Below are 17117 nucleotides of genomic sequence, written 5' to 3' on the forward strand. Positions count from 1 at the left end.
TTACAACAGTGGCTACACTTCAAAAGTGCTTTGGGAGGTCCTGAGGTCATTAACGAGTTACTACTTCCGCTAAAGTAGCAGTGAGGAACTTCAGATGAATAACCTGCGTGTTCATACGCTTGTGTTCCATCACATAGCATCAGAGCTACAGATACCCAAACACCAAACCAATTAGGGACAAAACAAAGAGGTTAATTGAATGTTCAATGATCACAGCATAAACATTTACCAGGAGCCAACATCAAGTACCCAACCGCTGTGCTCCTGTTGAAGTCCTATGCCCCTATGTGCCTCCAGTGTCCTACATTGAAGAGACGCCAGAATCCTGGAAACACACATTCAGGAAGTGAAATTCAGCACCTCATTCAGGAGTTTAATTTCATTTTTGTCAGCCAGTAAACATCTACAGCTACACTGATGTAAAATGGGGAATGAACAACAAACAGATAACATCTGTACTTTTCACCCAGTCACACTATCAGGGATCTTAAGCTCTTTGAGAAAGGTCCAGTCAACAACTATCAGAAATTAATATAAACTCCAGGACATGGATAATGATTGGGAGGAAACTTTAGCTATAGAAGGAGGGGAAAAAAAAAAAACAGGATAAACAGTCAAATCTCTACACAAATAATGGATTTTTAAAAAACTTTTCTATTTAAGAAACAGCTCTGATTACTAAATAAGTATTTGCAAATAATCCTAATAGTCACCACAGCATATTTAAGCTCAAAGCCTGTCCATTATCGTTTCTGTTCTTGTAAAGATAAAAGGTGCTGGACTGGGAGGGAGGGGGAAAGCTAAGTTTAGCCAAAAGTAACTGGATAGAAAAGTTAGCAAACAGTTTGAAAGCTCAGCAAGAAATTTTCAAATATGGGATGGACTGATCACAAAATAAATATATTGCTATAAAAAGGTGAAATGGGGACCAAAGTAGGGATTTCCATGAATAAACAGGAAGATTAAAACTACTGTAGAACCAAAGGGGGAGGCATATGTTAAAGTTTGGGCTAACAGTACTAAAGTTAATCACGAGGAAGAGAGAAAGTGTAGCAGGAAGGTGAAGAGGGAAGTTGAAAAGGGCTAATTAGAATATGACCTTTTGGGATGAGGGAATGTGTCTAGTTTTGGAGGCAGAAGATGACGGAGGTATTTAATATTTTGCATCAATTTTTACAAATATGATAGTGGAAGTGAGAATGTAGTGTACTAGAGGAACAATCGATAGAGAACTGTAGAGAAGGAATTGGTTCTGAAAAATTCACAGAACTCAGTGGGCAATCTATGGAACAGGCTCCTAGGGAGATGGTGGAAGCAGTTAGTATTGAATAAATACAAATTATAGATTTCCTTCAGAAAACATTTTGGAATACAGTGAGTAATTTGAGACATGACATGCAGTAAGTGTAACATGCTCGGGAGGAACAGGCAACTTTGGACCCATTGTGCCCAAAGCTCTCCACCACTGGGGTTTTCCTCATGTCATTTTTGGGTTGGTTGTAAACTAATTGATAGATATTGATTGCTACGATTAGTCAGTTGTATCATGCAACTACCAGGATGGTAGAAGGTGAACTAGATGGACCTTTTTTCATCTAGCAATTCCTATGTTCCTACAAGTTACCAGGCCCTGATGGTATGCACCCTAAGCTGTTGAGATCCAAAGGAGATAGAGGCTCTGACCAGTGTGTTTTTTTAAAAAAAAACCTCCAAAGCTATGCGAATTATGCCATGAGACTGAAGAATAGCCCCTGTAACACAATCGTTCAATAAGGGAAAAAAAATAACTATATACCAGATGGTCTAGTTGAATGGTTTGGGGGATAAAAACTCTGCAGGTAATCTGAGCCACTACACAAGGCATCTGAAACTGTTGCTTCAAAAAGAGGGGATTTCCTTTGTTAGATCAGACCTGTAAATGAAGCAATGATGTTAGAACCATCCCGATCCGATTGGTAAAAGGTAATAGAACATTTTACTTGAAGTCAGCCCCATACCTTCCTATAGCTGCTGAATCTGGTACAACTACTGGGGAAAAAAAAGGTATTTTTACATAAATTCAGAAGATTCCAGATTACAATAGCTCCTGATTTATAGCAGCATTGGTCAACTTTGACGATACAGACGTGCCGATGTAGTGAGTAGTTCTGTCTGCCCCCCTCCCCCTTGGCTCAGCAGGTAAATACAATGCCAATTATCACCCAAGATTCCCACTCCTGATCACTAGCTAGTGCCCCTGCTGAGCTTGGCTATGGTATTCTCCATTGGTGCACCCCCCCCTCCCTCCCTCCCTCCACTGTGTTTGAAGTCCTACCCCCTGCCTAAGAAGTGCATAAGCTCTCATCTTCCCCCTGCTGCTTCAATGGTACAAGAAGTAGAGTGAAAAGAAAACTACTGGATGTGGGACAGAGGAAAGGTAATAGGATGAGGCAGAGAAAAGAGACAGCAAAGTAAATATATTTAACCCTTTCTACAACCATTTCAACCCCTTTAATATAAGGCCATTTTTGTAGAGCTTTCTGACAGAGGTCCATTGCTCTATTTCCATTCATATTACTGTCTTGAGTGCCATATTGTTCATCTACAAGTACAAATTTACTCCAGACATGTTAAACTTAGGAGTTAGAGAATCAGATGAATCAAGAACTGGTTCATTGACATCCCTTTGCTGTCTTTATATTAGATCAAATAATACCGAAAGGGCGGTGGAAGCAGATTCAATGGTAACTTTCAAAAGGGAATTGGCTAAATACTTGAAGTAGCATCACACCAACCTCTAGTCTCTCTTTTCCATTGCTATTTCCTTGAAACTTATTAAAAAATTTTTTAATTTCCTTTGTTTGACCTCCACCTCCCAGTCCCACTATCCACTTTGCAGATGGAACCCAGTGTAGGGGCTGTTTTTACTCAGTCAATGGAGTCCTGCGCGTATTAATATGGAGACAGCCACATCAGGCCTGTGGCTAGGTCAACTCCTGGTGTGATTTCTGTGGCCGAGCTACAGTTTGCTCATTGAATTCTCTCATCCTGAGCACTGGCATGCCAAGAAAACTGGCCCGCAGTACCCCAGGCGCTGCTTGCGTAACACCATTTCCAGTCGGTATCTAGCCTCGCATGCCCTGTTTATCGGACTCTGACAGGCAGCACATAGTTGGGCAGTCTGATGCAGAGGTATCTTATCAGTCAAAATAAGTTCATGGGTGGGACCAATTAATAGTTGATAATGAAAGGAATTTAAAATATGAGGACATTGGCTGCAAAGCACTTTGGGATGTTGAGGTTGTGAAAAGCACGTTTAAAAAAGTCTTTGTTGGGAGGGGAGGGGGGCACTAGCCAAATGCAAGTATTTTCTTGTTCAAATAAAAATAATGCAATTATATTATCCTTGCAATTTTTTTTTTTACAAATCTGACATTACAGAACTAATACTTCCTAGAAGATATTTTGAAATAAGGTCAAAAGCGTATACTGTGAAATCAGACTTCAAACTATCTTTCCATGGATTCAATGGAAAGGCAAAATCTGGAGGTGTATATAACGGGCGGCTGATCCGACATTTCCCATTTTACACTATCGCCAAAAGTTAAAGTTACCCCCTCTGATTCAGACTTAAGCTGCAGGCCGACTTGTGCAGAGAACGATGGACAAACAAAGCTGATCTCTGACCACTCTCACCCTGGGGTGGGGTGGTGTGTATGTCTCCAGCATCGGCTTGCTGAGCCGCCAATGAAACTTACCAACTTGAATGCAAATCCTCCCCCCGGGTGTGGGAACTATGGCAACTGCTTTGTCTGTTTAGGTACTGAGCACCTAGAATGAAAGCCATTCTAACATTAAAAAAAGTTACCACATCATCTCTAGACGGTATTGGAGGACATGTTATGGTCTCAATGATACATAGGCAAAGAATACACAACTGCTCATCAGGTATTCCAACTAATTTGTCCTAACCAACATGAGTTAACTGTAAACTGAATTTAACTTTACAGCAACACAATATAAATCAAAATTCCTGCCACTACAAATAGGTTTAAAAAAAATTCAATGTCACAGCATAAAATATCTTAAAATTAAATGTTTATATATTTGGAAACAACCTCTTCTGGCTTGGTACTGTTACTAAACAGGTTCCTTATCCCAGTTCACCAGACACATCCTAAACCCTTCAGGACAAGAGATCATGACATCACCAACTCAGTGACCGTTATACGAATTTGCAACACGTCAATGACAATCAGCAGCCAGCAGCAACACCACAGATAAGCAGGTATATAATACAGCTTCAGCAAAAAAAGTGAGTTGGTAGGGGAAACAAAATATAAAACTACCTCAAGTTCATACCCTTGTGTGAACAAGAACCAGTACAGAAAGAGAAAAAGTTGCTCAGCTACTAGTGACTTAGCAGCAGATAGATATTCTGCCATGTAGCACTAACACTACAGCACATTTTTAAAATGTGGACATTAAATGTGCTCACATGACTCACAAATGGAAGAGGCTAGCTGGAAAAGGCAAGATTTTGTGATCCAAAACGTTTTGAATTGGGATGTTTTCCCCCCCCCCCAAGTTGGAAGGTACTGTAAGAATGCAAGCAATGTCTTATGAATCCATTCCGTCCACCTTCCAATGGAAGCGTGGGTTCAGATGTAGTTTTAGTCTTTGCTGTGAGGGATTGTGGACAATGCTTTTGCTCTTTTATGCAATTTGGATGCTTCATGCATTTGTTCACTGAGAACTCCCAAGTCAGAACAGTTTCATTGCACAACAAACATGAAAGCCTTTGAAGTGCAAAGCCACATATAAATGCAAGGGAAATGTAATTCATGCTAAAACCGGCAGAGAAGGGAGTCTTCAAATCAGAGGAACGCCATCCCAGGACAATCAGAGGGATGCTGTCCAAGGGCACAGAAAAACTGCACGCTTCTAATCTCTTGCCACTCATTAACTGTTTAACTGCTGGAACCTCAGCAAAACTATTTAAGCGGCATCATCGAAACTCAGGAAAATCTACAAGAAAACAAAAAAAACCAACTTGTAATGGCAGCATCGCTGAAAAGGATTGAGACACAAGAATGTTATCCTTCAGAACAGACTTGAGGGAATGCAAAATGAATTCAAAAGATCAACTGGAACATAACTGGCAGAAAAGTGGGAAGTATTTCAGGAAATGTTGATAAGGGTACAATTGAAATTTATTCTGGCTAATTAAACACAGATTAAGGGCAATAGAAGCCAATGTATTGCAGTAGAGAGTAGTACTAGGCATCATCAGGCAGCTTTCAAAATGAATGAGGAACCAAGTAGGCAGAAGGACTAGGTAAACTGTAAAAACAAGCAAAAATGGGGTAAAGGAGGCTGCTGAAATCATCTCAAGTAGCAATGAATAGATCTTGATTGAGAGATAGTGTGAAACAGGCAATAGCAAGTGGGCAGCCCGTTTTACATAGACTTCAATGGAATTGAGATGTAAAACAGGCTGCCGACTCACTGTCACCCATTTTACACTTAATCACAAAGTCATGATCTACCCCAATGAGTTCTTCAAATGTATATATTCAGCAAATGTGGGAAACTCTTATCCAGAAATAAAGAAATAGCTGATCTATTAAATGTTACTGCACATCTGTTATTACTCACCGAGGAGGGAAAGTTGCCTAAATCAGATATCAGATTTCCAACACTAGAGAAGTTAGACAAAGGATATATTTGGTTATAAAAAGATTAGATGCTCTTAAAGTACACAACATACCCGACAGACAAAATCGCACTCATAAGTCTTAAAGGAACAGGAGACAGGGATATTAGTGAAACTTCAACTGACCTTTTTTGTAAGCTTATAAAATTCAGCAGAGATGCCTAAGGACTGGTAAGTGTCTAAGCTGAACATCTGTTGTATGGAAAAATCTTTGAAAATGATCTTCAGGGACCTAATGCGTGAAAACGTGGAATAGCATAACTTAAAGGGCAGCCAGCGTAGATTAAGGAAAGGGAAATCACGTTTAATTAGTCAATGGGAGGATGTGTTTTTTTTTTAAGAAAATGGCTTGTGGACAGGGAAATCCAATTAATACAGTTGAATTTTCAGAAAGCTTTAGACAAGACAAGCAATTCATGACAAAGGTAAGGAGTGACAGAATGAGGTTAAGTGTTGCACTGCATGGAAAATTAGCTTCGAAAAAAGGAAAACATAAAGCTATCAAAGGGAACCTTTCAGGCTTGGAAAAGGTTACAAGTGGGGTAGACTTGGGACATGCAATTTTATAAACAATGACTTGGATGAAGGTAGGGTAAGCAAATTATCCCCGAGTTTGATGATCCAAAAATAGGAGGAAGGGCAAACAACAACAATGCACCAGATTCAGTAGGGCTTGTATTTCAGGTTATGGGCTGATATGAGGGAGATGAAGCTCAATGTGGATTAATGTAAAATAATTAGTATAGGAGCAAAGAACCATGAGAGTGACAATGTGTTAAATGGAATAGTGGTGTACAGTATGGTCAGGAAAGAAGTCGGAGGAAAACCAACAGCAGATGAAATGTAATGCAGACAAGTGTAAAGTGCATTACATAGAACACACTTGCTCTACGAATAATGTTAAAATAGCCAAGGATGAAGCCAAAAAAACCTAGTAGGCTTGATATGCAACATGTGCAAACAATGCAGGGCAGCAATAAACAGCCACACAGTGTAGAATTACATAGCCAAAACAGTAAGAATACAGAAATGTTATCATCAAACCACACATTATGGTCAGACAGCAATTTGAGTACTGCATCTCACACTGAAGGCCAAGACAGAAGGAAGGGACAGACTAGCACTGGAGGCAGTGCAGGGAAGCGCCCATAGGATGATCCCAAGTGTAAGAGATCTGGGTTACGTTTCTGTGAAGAGTACATTGTAAACGTCCATTTCTAAAAATGCATTTGTAGTTCCTTATCCATGTCCAAATGTGCGTGTGTCTCAGTAGGCACTCATTCATTACTAGTGAAACTGAGAATGGAATCACTTAGTCTTTCAATCTAATGCAACTTGGAACACTCTTCAATCAGTGGAATGAGTTAGACATCAACAGATACAAATATTGGAAAGGCTTCTTGTTTACAGTGTCAGTATTGCTGCAAAGTATAGCACTGAAGAGTGAACTGGTTTGCTGCATGGTACATTCCGTTCCCGTTTTCTTAAGCACTGCTGAAAGTAGCAATCCCCTGCAATGCTGCATTTGCTTTGAATGGCTTTGCTGGTGCAGTTTTCAAAATGTAAGCCTACAGAATATTAATCCACAACATCTGAACTTCTGACATGGCCAAATAAAATTCTACATAGTTACATGCTGAATTATAGGAGTCAGCGATACTAGAATAATGTTATCAATCACAATAAAAAAAAACAGAACACGAGCAAAATAACTTGGAACACGAGCGCTTACATGGATTCAAAATGCATTTGAAAACTATAGCAAAGTATTTTGTTTTTTTCTTCTCCCACCTAGCTTCATAACCTCTAAGCTGGGACAGAACAGTCCAACCTCAGTTTTTTCACTACATCCACCACTGCCCCAAGACACTCAGTTCACTTTGTTGCACTTCTCAGAAGTGCTCTGGGTCAGGATTGGGAGCGAGCTGGCAGTGATGTAGAGATCAAGAACGGCAAAGGCACTGGTCTGGAGAATGTGGAACTGAAAAAGAGGGTTGTAAGAGACTTGCAGGCCTGGTCAATTCCTGATCCAGATGCACATTTCTTTCTGTATTTCACTTTATGACATTGTGTATACAGATATTCTCTAATCTGGTCTGAGTAATTAGTCTAAACTCTGCAAACAATGATCATAAAATACTACAAAAAAGTTACGTTTCATACACCTTATTTGTTCCATTTCCAGTTTTCAGTGTAAATGGTATATTTTGAATGATTTTTTTAAAAAAAACTATAATTTGACATTTAGCATAAATTAAGCCCAGGAATGTTTTACATGTGGCCTGACAATTTGGGAGATATTTTCATATAATTAACTTTCCTACGTAATAAATAGATTCAGATATCCCTGATGTAGCCACATCTGATAACAGCAGCTCCTGATTAATGGTCATCGACCTGAAACATTAACTGTTTCTCTCTCCACAGATGCTGCCTGACTTGCTGAGTGTTTCTAGCATTTTCTGTTTGTATGGCAACTGCTTTGTCTGTTCAGGTGCTGAGCACCTAAAATGAAAGCCATTGTAACATTAAAAAAGGTACCAACATCTCTAGACTGTATTGGAGGACATAATATGCTTTATCATTTTGAGGCATACAACAGCTCATCGGCTATTCCAACTAATTTGTCCTAAACAACATTCCAGATAGCTTGTGTCTGAGTTAACTGTTTGTAAACTGAATTAAACCAAATGTTTCCAGTATTTTTTATTTCTGATAACAGCACAATTGACTGACAATTCCAATCTAATTTGTATTTTTTTTCCCCCATTGTGGACTTGAGTGAAAATTTCTGATCCTATGTTTAATAAATAAATTTCTGGCATGCACATGTCTAATCAAGTGTGCATGGCCAATTTTATTTATTTATTTTAATAATTCAATCAGCAATTTTTAAAAAAATACTGGAAAACATCCTACGGTCTCAGGTTTCATACTGAATTTGTTAAATGTCTCGAACTATTTTTTTTTAAATCTGCAGTCAAACACCATCATGATCACAAATCAGGCTGCAGGCAATATTTCTTAGATTCCAAAGCACAGCAAACTGCACCAAAAAGGGCAAAGAGAGAAACTGGTGGGTAAGAAAAAAATATAGCAGCCAAAGGTTATGTGAAGTTCCTGCTCAGTCCTGATAGAGACCTGAAACCACCTGCACTCATCACTAATGTGCACTAAACACAAACACAGACCATTGCCATTACCACATTATTTAAAGAAATCAGCTAGTCCCTAGTCCTTGTAGTCTAAACAAGGAGATTACAAACCAAAAAAGGGGGGAAAAGGCACCAACACAAGACACTGCCAAAATAGCTATCATTTTGTTTACAAGTATTTCAGTGGCTCAGCCACTCAAGAGTAACCTCCCATTAGAAGACTACTGCCCTAGGTTTCAAGTCTGCTAGCTAGCTATTTAGCCCACTGAAATAAGACCCATCCCAGTTGATTAGAGAGGCATTGACAGTGCTCACAGAGCAGTCTGCTGCCTACATCTCAATTGCACACGGAGGACAGCATGTGGTGATGAGCCAAAACTAAAGTCATAGGTTATGAAGCACACAATAAACAGATCAAAGGATCAACTTTTCAGTTCTTCTGGGAAACAGCCTGGAGTTTTTGCCAACAGTTAAAAGGTTGACTGTCACCTTTTCATTACGAAAAGAACAACTTCTCTAGGTAAATACAGGAAAGCATAGAACATTAACTCAAATTCAAACTAATTCAATTTGTTATGATTTTGAAGTGTTTTCACATCCTTACACGTCTAGGTAAAAATTACATCCAAAAATGGAAGAGTTGCCTCTACTTGCAAAGATCTGTAATAAAAATGTCCAATTATCCTAGCATCTATTTTTTTTAAAATTCGTTCATGGGATGTGGGCGTCGCTGGTAAGGCCAGCATTTATTGCCCATCCCTAATTGCCCTTGAGAAGGTGGTGGTGAGCCACCTTCTTGAACTGCTGCAGTCCGTGTGGTGAAGGTTCTCCCACAGTACTGTTAGGTAGGGAGTTCCAGGATTTTGACCCAATGACGATATTTTGACAATTCTGATTCAATAACAAATTCACTGGATGGATTGAAAATTGCTTTGACAATAGAAAGCAGAAGGGGATGCAATGAACTGGCAGAAGGGATAGCAAGTGGCAAGTCTTGTAGCATCTGTGATCAAGCTAATTATGGCAGTGAAATAATCAACTGGCTCAGTTTGCAACAAATATATTCACCTTGCCCCTCTCCTAAGGTGGTGAATTGTGCCGAGACATGGTTCCACAGGGAGCAGCAACCCTTTGGTAGCTTGCTCTTATGCCAATTCTTCACATGTGAGCCTAGACAGTGGGTGTTGGCAAGCTATTGGACAACAGGGAGGCATCTTAAATGGAACTCCATTGTGTCCTCACCTATGTTTGCACAGCGTGTGCACTTTCAGCAAGAGCCACCCGATAGCATTCAGGAATCAAAACTCTGGCAGAATTTCTCTTCAGCTTGTGGACGCTGGGGGCAAACTGTAGCACCAACCACCCCCACACTGATATTGGATAGCTCCACAAAGACCAGGAATCAAAAGTGTTCTCTTCCTAGCATACGGAATCTGACGCCAGACAAGGTGGGGCATTTAACTACTGATATGGTTCAAGAACTGCATGGTTCAAGAAGGGAAAAAATATATAATTTGATCAAAATCACAACCACATTCACAGGGACGGAAATCATGGGTGGGTTGGGATGGGTGGAAGGGAAATACATTGGCCTCTGGCCTAAAATCGGAGAGAAAAAAACACATGCTTCTAATGTATTTTTGATTCTGGCACCTTTCACGTGCATCCATATTTTTGAATAATTTTATGCAAGACACTCACTATTTACACCCCCTTAAACATCTGACCCAATGAGCAGTACAATAAGTACTATATGAAACTTCTCCTTGCTTCTGCCTCATTTCAGTATCATTAAACACTTTACATGAGTTTTTACAATTACTCTTGTAATCCATATGCCCGTGCTGGCAACCTTCCATCGTTATGGAGATTCAATTCCCATAGCAGTACATTAAACACATACACTCTGCAGTATAGGAGCTCCCCACTGCCCAATTTGAAACAATAAAATTTCAGAAGTACTGGAAGATCTGGTGATTTGAGTGTCCCTGAAAGGCCAAGATCAGAGGGAAGTTGTAATATACCAGCCTCTCCAACAAGGGCGACTAATAGCAGAAATCCCAGCTTATCTTTTAAATCCAGTCACACTAATTAAACAGCACATGTTCTATGCCTAGATCAACAATGCTGCAGATTTACATTTTTTCACAATGCTCCCACATCCAAAATGAGTCTTCCCTGCAGATCATATTGCTTCCACCACCCCCATACTTTTAGTGGGTTTTCCCTGTGCATTGGCCTCTACACACTAGTATGTGAATGCAAAACACTCAAAAGAATTGGCAATCCCATGTTATCCTTAATGCATTTTTTCCCCCAACTGCGTGCACACTTTCTTTCCAGGTAAAAAGCTACGATAAACTATTTGTAGTTTTCCATCAAGTTGCTTCCTTTTCTCAGCCATTATGTCTCTCTGCAGCAGCTTTTTAAATTTGACTCCTTTGGTCAAGCTAATGCATTTTGCATCATGGCAGCCATTTTTGTGGGCTTAATGGGTGCTGAAAATCCCATTTCAGGTTATCTCAGGAATTTCGTACGGTACAGGAATTCCCAAATGGACGGGAGCACTGCATTGTCTCCCTGGTTCACTACTCCCTTCTGTTTTTCCTTCATTGTATCCAGGCCACATGGATTAGAATGTTCCAACAGCATTTACTCAGCTTGCATCACCAAAGTCAGAAGTGGGTTAATAAAGACTGCATATAGTGACACCACTATTCCCCGCCCAGAACGGAGATGATCGGGTAATTCCGCCAAACACGCCTGGAGACTGCACTGCTGCAAGTGACTGGGATTGATTTTAGGCACATCATTTGCATCATGTAGCTATCCTCTACTCACTGCATTTTGCAGAAGTCATCCTGCTTTTAGTTGGGAGAAGTTGCTGTAATTTGTCGTCATGAATTCTGTTTCCTCTAGTTCATAGAGAGACTCTTTAAATAGGCTCTGGTGAGCTGTTTAAAGGCTGCATTTAATGGCACCACAACTCCCGGCCAACTACACTGCCTTCAAATTTAAATATCCTATTGCTGCAATATCAGACCATGAATTAGGCAGAGGTTACAAAATGGGGCTAACAGTCAGGACGAATGCCATCCAACAAAAACAATGACTACAGGCTCAAGCACCAACTAAGTGATTGGGCTCTATCAAGACCCGAAAAGATAACACCTTCTGTACTACATCTCCTTGCTAGCTCAATGAACAGCTTTTATCCCATTGAAGGATGGGGAGCAAAAGACAAAAAAACAGTAGTGACGTCTCAGTGCGAGTGCAGTGAAGTTTAGCATGCAGGAACACTAGACCGCAGGTGGAGGAGAGGCTCAAGGCTGATCAGAGGATGGAGTTCAACTATTTTAGCAGCGATATTAACCCATTTAATCTAAAAAAACAGCAGATGGGAATTTCAGGCATTACTTAAACCATCAAACACTGTTCCATGGTGCAATCAGGGCTATAGATTTGAAGTACAAACATTATTTTTTTCTTAGTATAACATTTAAGGGGGAGGAAGAATTGTTTAATAAGTATTTCATAACCACATGATGGAATTACTGACTTGATCATAGAACTGGAAAACAGAAAAGTAAAAGAAATCAAGGCCTTACAGGTGTTTAGTTACAAGAAAAATGAAGAAAAAAAGCTATTGGGCAATTTAGACATACAATAAAACCTCAAACTATTTTAGTATTCAGAGACCAGAAGTGCTTTTGGCAACAGAAAAGTTTAACATGTTTTAAGCTCTCCCAGGAGAGCCTGGAACAATTTCTGTATTAATTGTTCAAATACGTCCCATTTCCTGTACAGATGGCAGTAAGGGTTTCCAGCAGAGTCAACAGTTTTATTCACATTCTCCAAAACTAGGTTTCCATTTCATTACCTAAAATGTGAAACTGCTGGAATATCTTTCTCCGTCTTATTTTTGTATCTACAACAAATACAATCCATTTCCATTATATTGTACAAATGTCTCGAGTTGTTGGCAGACCAACAGCTTAAAATCCAGCGATAGCCAAGTACCTAGCTAACACGAAAGGTTTCAGATTCAATAAATAAATAGTTAGGAGGTGTAATGCTTTGAGATCAATTCATTGTTAACAAACTTATGCAATGCCACTATCTTCAGCTTCCATAACAAAGATTTGTATAAATGCCTGAAAATTCACACACAACTATGGTCCCAACTAAAATACAAAGGTATCAGCCGTGGCTCAGTTGGTAGCACTCTCACCTCAGAGTCAGAAGGTTGTGGGTTCAAGTCCCACTCCTAAGACTTGAACATGTAATCCAGGCTGACAGTTTAATGCAGTTAAACAGAGGCCGTGTCTCCCCTCAGGTGGATGTAAAAGATACCACAGCACTATTTCGAAGAGTAAGAAGTTTTCCCTGGTGCCCTGACCAATATTTAATCTATAGAAAAGATACAGCACAGAAGGGGGCCATTCGGCCCATCGTGTCCGCGCCGGCTCGAAGAACAACCAGGTGCCCATTCCAATCCCACCTTCCAGCACCTGGTCCCTAGCCCTGCAGCTTACAGCACTTTAGGTGCAGGTCCAGGTACTTTTTAAAAAGAGTTGAGGGTCCCTGCCTCTACCACCAATTCGGGCAGCGAATTCCATACACCCACCACCCTCTGGGGAAAAACGTTTTTCCCTCATGTCCCCTCTAATCCTTCCACCAATCAGCTTAAATCTATGTCCTCTAGTTCTTGAACTCTCTGCTAGGGGAAACAGGTACTTCCTGTCTACTCTAGCTGGGCCCCTCATTATTTTGTACACCTCAATCAAGTCTCCCCTCAGCCTCCTCTGCTCCAAGGAAAACAACCCCAGCCTATCCAATCTCTCCTCGTACCTGCAATTTTCAAGCCCTGGCAACATTCTTGTAAATCTTCTCTGCACTCTCTCCAGAGCGATTACATCCTTCCTGTAATGTGGTGACCAGAACTGCGCATAATACTCCAGCTGTGGCCTTACCAGTGTTTTATACAGTTCCATCATTACATCCCTGCTTTTGTATTCTGTACCTTGGCTAATAACAGAGCATTCTGTATGCCTTCTTCACAACCTTAACTACCTGTACTCCCTCAACCAACAGTAAAACAGATTATCTGGTCGTTATCACATTGCTGTTTGTGGGGCCTTGCTAGGCACAAATTGGCTGCCATGTTTCCTACATTACAACAATGACCACAGTTCAAAAGTACTTTGGCTGCAAAGCACTTTGGGATGTCTTGAAAATTGCTATATAAATGGCTTAAAATTTTGGTTCCTGATGCCAATTAAGTGCTGAAATGGATTGAAGCAGAGAGAAAAATATAACTACTTCCGCTTTCATAGTTTCAATCTTAAACAGAAAAGAGTCACAAACATTTTTTTTAATCCCAAACTGTCTTTTCCCCAAAAATACAATCTCGAATTGGTTCATCCTGCACTTACAAATGATTAGGTGGTCATCCAAATGAGGGACAAAGAGGCAGTGCCCCTTTAAAGCTCCCTCACATAGCAATCATGTGAGCCACAAGTGGCTCCAGCCCACATTGTATGTTGCAGCTCAGTTCTTTCACAAAAGCAACAGTTGGAGAGACCAAGTAGATAAGAGGCATATAAATACAAATGGAGACGTGGTTGCAGGGTGACCAAGGTTGGGAACTAAATATTCCAGGGTACTTGACCTTTTGAAAAAAGACAAAATGGAAAAGGTGGGGAGTAGCCCGGATAACAAAGGATGACACAAGGACAGTAGTGAGAAAGTATCTTGGCTCAGAAGATCAGGAAGTAGAATCATATGGGTGGAGATAAGAAATAACAAGGGGCAGAAAACAAAGTAGTTCATAGGCCCCATAACAGTAGTTATACTGTTGAACACAGATAATCAAGAAATGAGGAGCTTGTAACAAAGGTAATGCAATAATCATGAGGGACTTTAATCTTTATATAGACTGGGCAAATCAAAAAGTAGTTTGGAGGATGAGTTCATGGAATGCAGTCAAGACAGGTTCCTAGAACAATACATCATGGAACCAACTAGGGGACAGGTTATTTTAGATCTTGTCTTATGTAATGAGACAGGGTTAATTAGTAATCTTATAGTAAGGGCTCCTCTGGGGAGCAGCAATCATAATATGATTAATTTCACATTGAGTTCAAGAGTGACGTACCTAAGTCTGAAACTAGAGTCTTAAACTTAAAGCCAATTACATAGGTATGAGGGGTGAGTTGGCTAAGGTAGATTGGGAAATTAGATTAAAAGATAGGACTGTAGAAAAGCAATGGCAAACATTTAAAGAAATATTTCATAGTTCTCAACAAATATACATTTCATTGAGATTAAAAACTTCACAGGAAAAGTGATTCATCCGTGGCTAACTAAAGTTAAGGGTAGTATTAGATTAAGAGGTGTATAATGTTGCCAAAAGAGTAGTAAGCCTGAGGATTGGGGGAGTTTTAGAATCCAAAAGGATGACCAAAAAATTGATAGAGGGAGAAAATAGAATGAAAATAAACTAGCAAGAAATAAGATTGTAAGAGCTTCTACAAGTATGTAAAAAAGGGAGAGTAGCAAAAGTAAACATGGATCCCTTAGAGGCAGAGACAGGCAAAATTATAATGGGGAATAAGGAAATGGCAGAGACATTAAACAAATATTTTGTATCCTTCTTCACAGTAGGAGACACAAAAAACATACCAGAAATAGTGGGGAACTAAGGGTCTAATGAGAGTGAGGAACTTAAAGTAATTAATATTAAAGAAAACATACTGGAGAAATTAATGGGACTAAAAGCCAACAAATCTCCTGGACCTGATGGCCTACATCAGAGGGTTCTAAAAGAGGTGGCTGCAGAGATAGTGGATGCATTGGTTGTGATCTTCCAAAATTCGAGATTCTAGAACGGTGCCAGTGGATTGGAAAGTAGCAAATTTAACACTCCCTCCTTTCTTGAATAGCAGGGAAAACAGGGAACTACAGGCCAGTTAGCCTGACATCAATAGTCAGGAAAACACTGGAATCCATTATTAAGGACATGATAACAGGGCACTTAGAAAATCATAATATGATCAGGCCGAGTCAACATGGTTTCATGAAAGGGAAATAGTGATTGACAAAATTAGGGTTTTTTGAGGATGTAATTAGCAGGGTAGATAAAAGGGGAACCGGGATGTAGTATATTTGGATTTTCAAAAGGCATTCAATAAAAGGCGTCACAGGAAAGGTTGCTACACAAGATAAGGGTTCATGGGGTTGGAGATAATATTAGCATGGATGGAGGATTGGTTAACGGACAGAAAACAGTATGCATAAACAGGTCATTTTCAGGTTGGCAGGTTGTAACTAGTGGGGTACTGCAAGGATCAGTGCTGGGGCCTCAGCTATTTATAATCTATATTAATGACATAGATGAAAAGACAGTGTAATGTACCCCAAGTTTGCTAACGATACAAAGCTAAGTGGGAAAGCAAGCTGTGAGGAGGACTCAGTCTGCCAAGCGATAGACAGGTTAAGAGAGTGGGCAAGAAGGTGGCAGATGGAGTATAATTTGGGGAAATGTGAAGTTATTCACTTTGGTAAGAATAGAAAAACAGAATATTTTTTAAAATGGAGAAACTATTAAATGTTGGTTTTCAAAGGGATTTGGGTGCGCTTGTACACGAGAAAGTTAACATGCAGGTACAGCAAGCAATTAGGAAGGCAAATAGTATGTTGGCCTTTATTGCAAGGGCATTGGAGTTAGAGTATGGAAGTCTTGCTGCAATTGTACAGGGCTTTGGTGAGACCACACCTGCAGTTTTGGTCTCCTTATCTAAAGGAAGGATATACTTGCCTTAGAGGCAGTGCAACAGAAGTTCACTAGCTTGATTCCTGGGATGAGAGGGTTGTCCTATGAGGAGAGATGGATAGAATGGGCTTATACTCTCGAGTTTAGAAGGAGAGGTGATCTCATTAAAACCTATAAAATTCTTAGAGGGCTTGACAGGGTAGATGCTGAGAGGATGTTTCCCCTGGCTGGAGAGTCTAGAACTAGAGGGCATAGTCTCAGGATAAGGGGGTCGGCTATTTAGGACTGAGACAAGGAGAAATTTTTTCACTCAGAGGGTTGTGAATCTTTGGAATTCTCTGCCCATGGGGCAGTAGATGCTCATTGAATATATTCAAGACTGAGATCGATAGATTTTTGGACTCTAAGGGAATCAAGGGATATGGGGATCGGGCGGGAAAGCAGAGTTGAGGTTGAAGATCAGCCATGATCTTACTGAAAAGGAGGAGCAGGC

General features: G+C 40.1%; 1 protein-coding gene across 1 annotated transcript in view; it reads right to left on the minus strand.

Annotated features, from left to right (window-relative positions):
- LOC137340736 (Na(+)/H(+) exchange regulatory cofactor NHE-RF2) overlaps nt 1-17117 on the minus strand; it is an 85900-nt gene that overhangs the window by 55782 nt on the left and 13001 nt on the right. The gene's annotated exons all lie outside the window — the stretch shown is intronic.

The sequence above is a fragment of the Heptranchias perlo genome, chromosome 22 (genome assembly GCF_035084215.1).
Source record: "Heptranchias perlo isolate sHepPer1 chromosome 22, sHepPer1.hap1, whole genome shotgun sequence".
NCBI classification, from domain to species: domain Eukaryota; kingdom Metazoa; phylum Chordata; class Chondrichthyes; order Hexanchiformes; family Hexanchidae; genus Heptranchias; species Heptranchias perlo.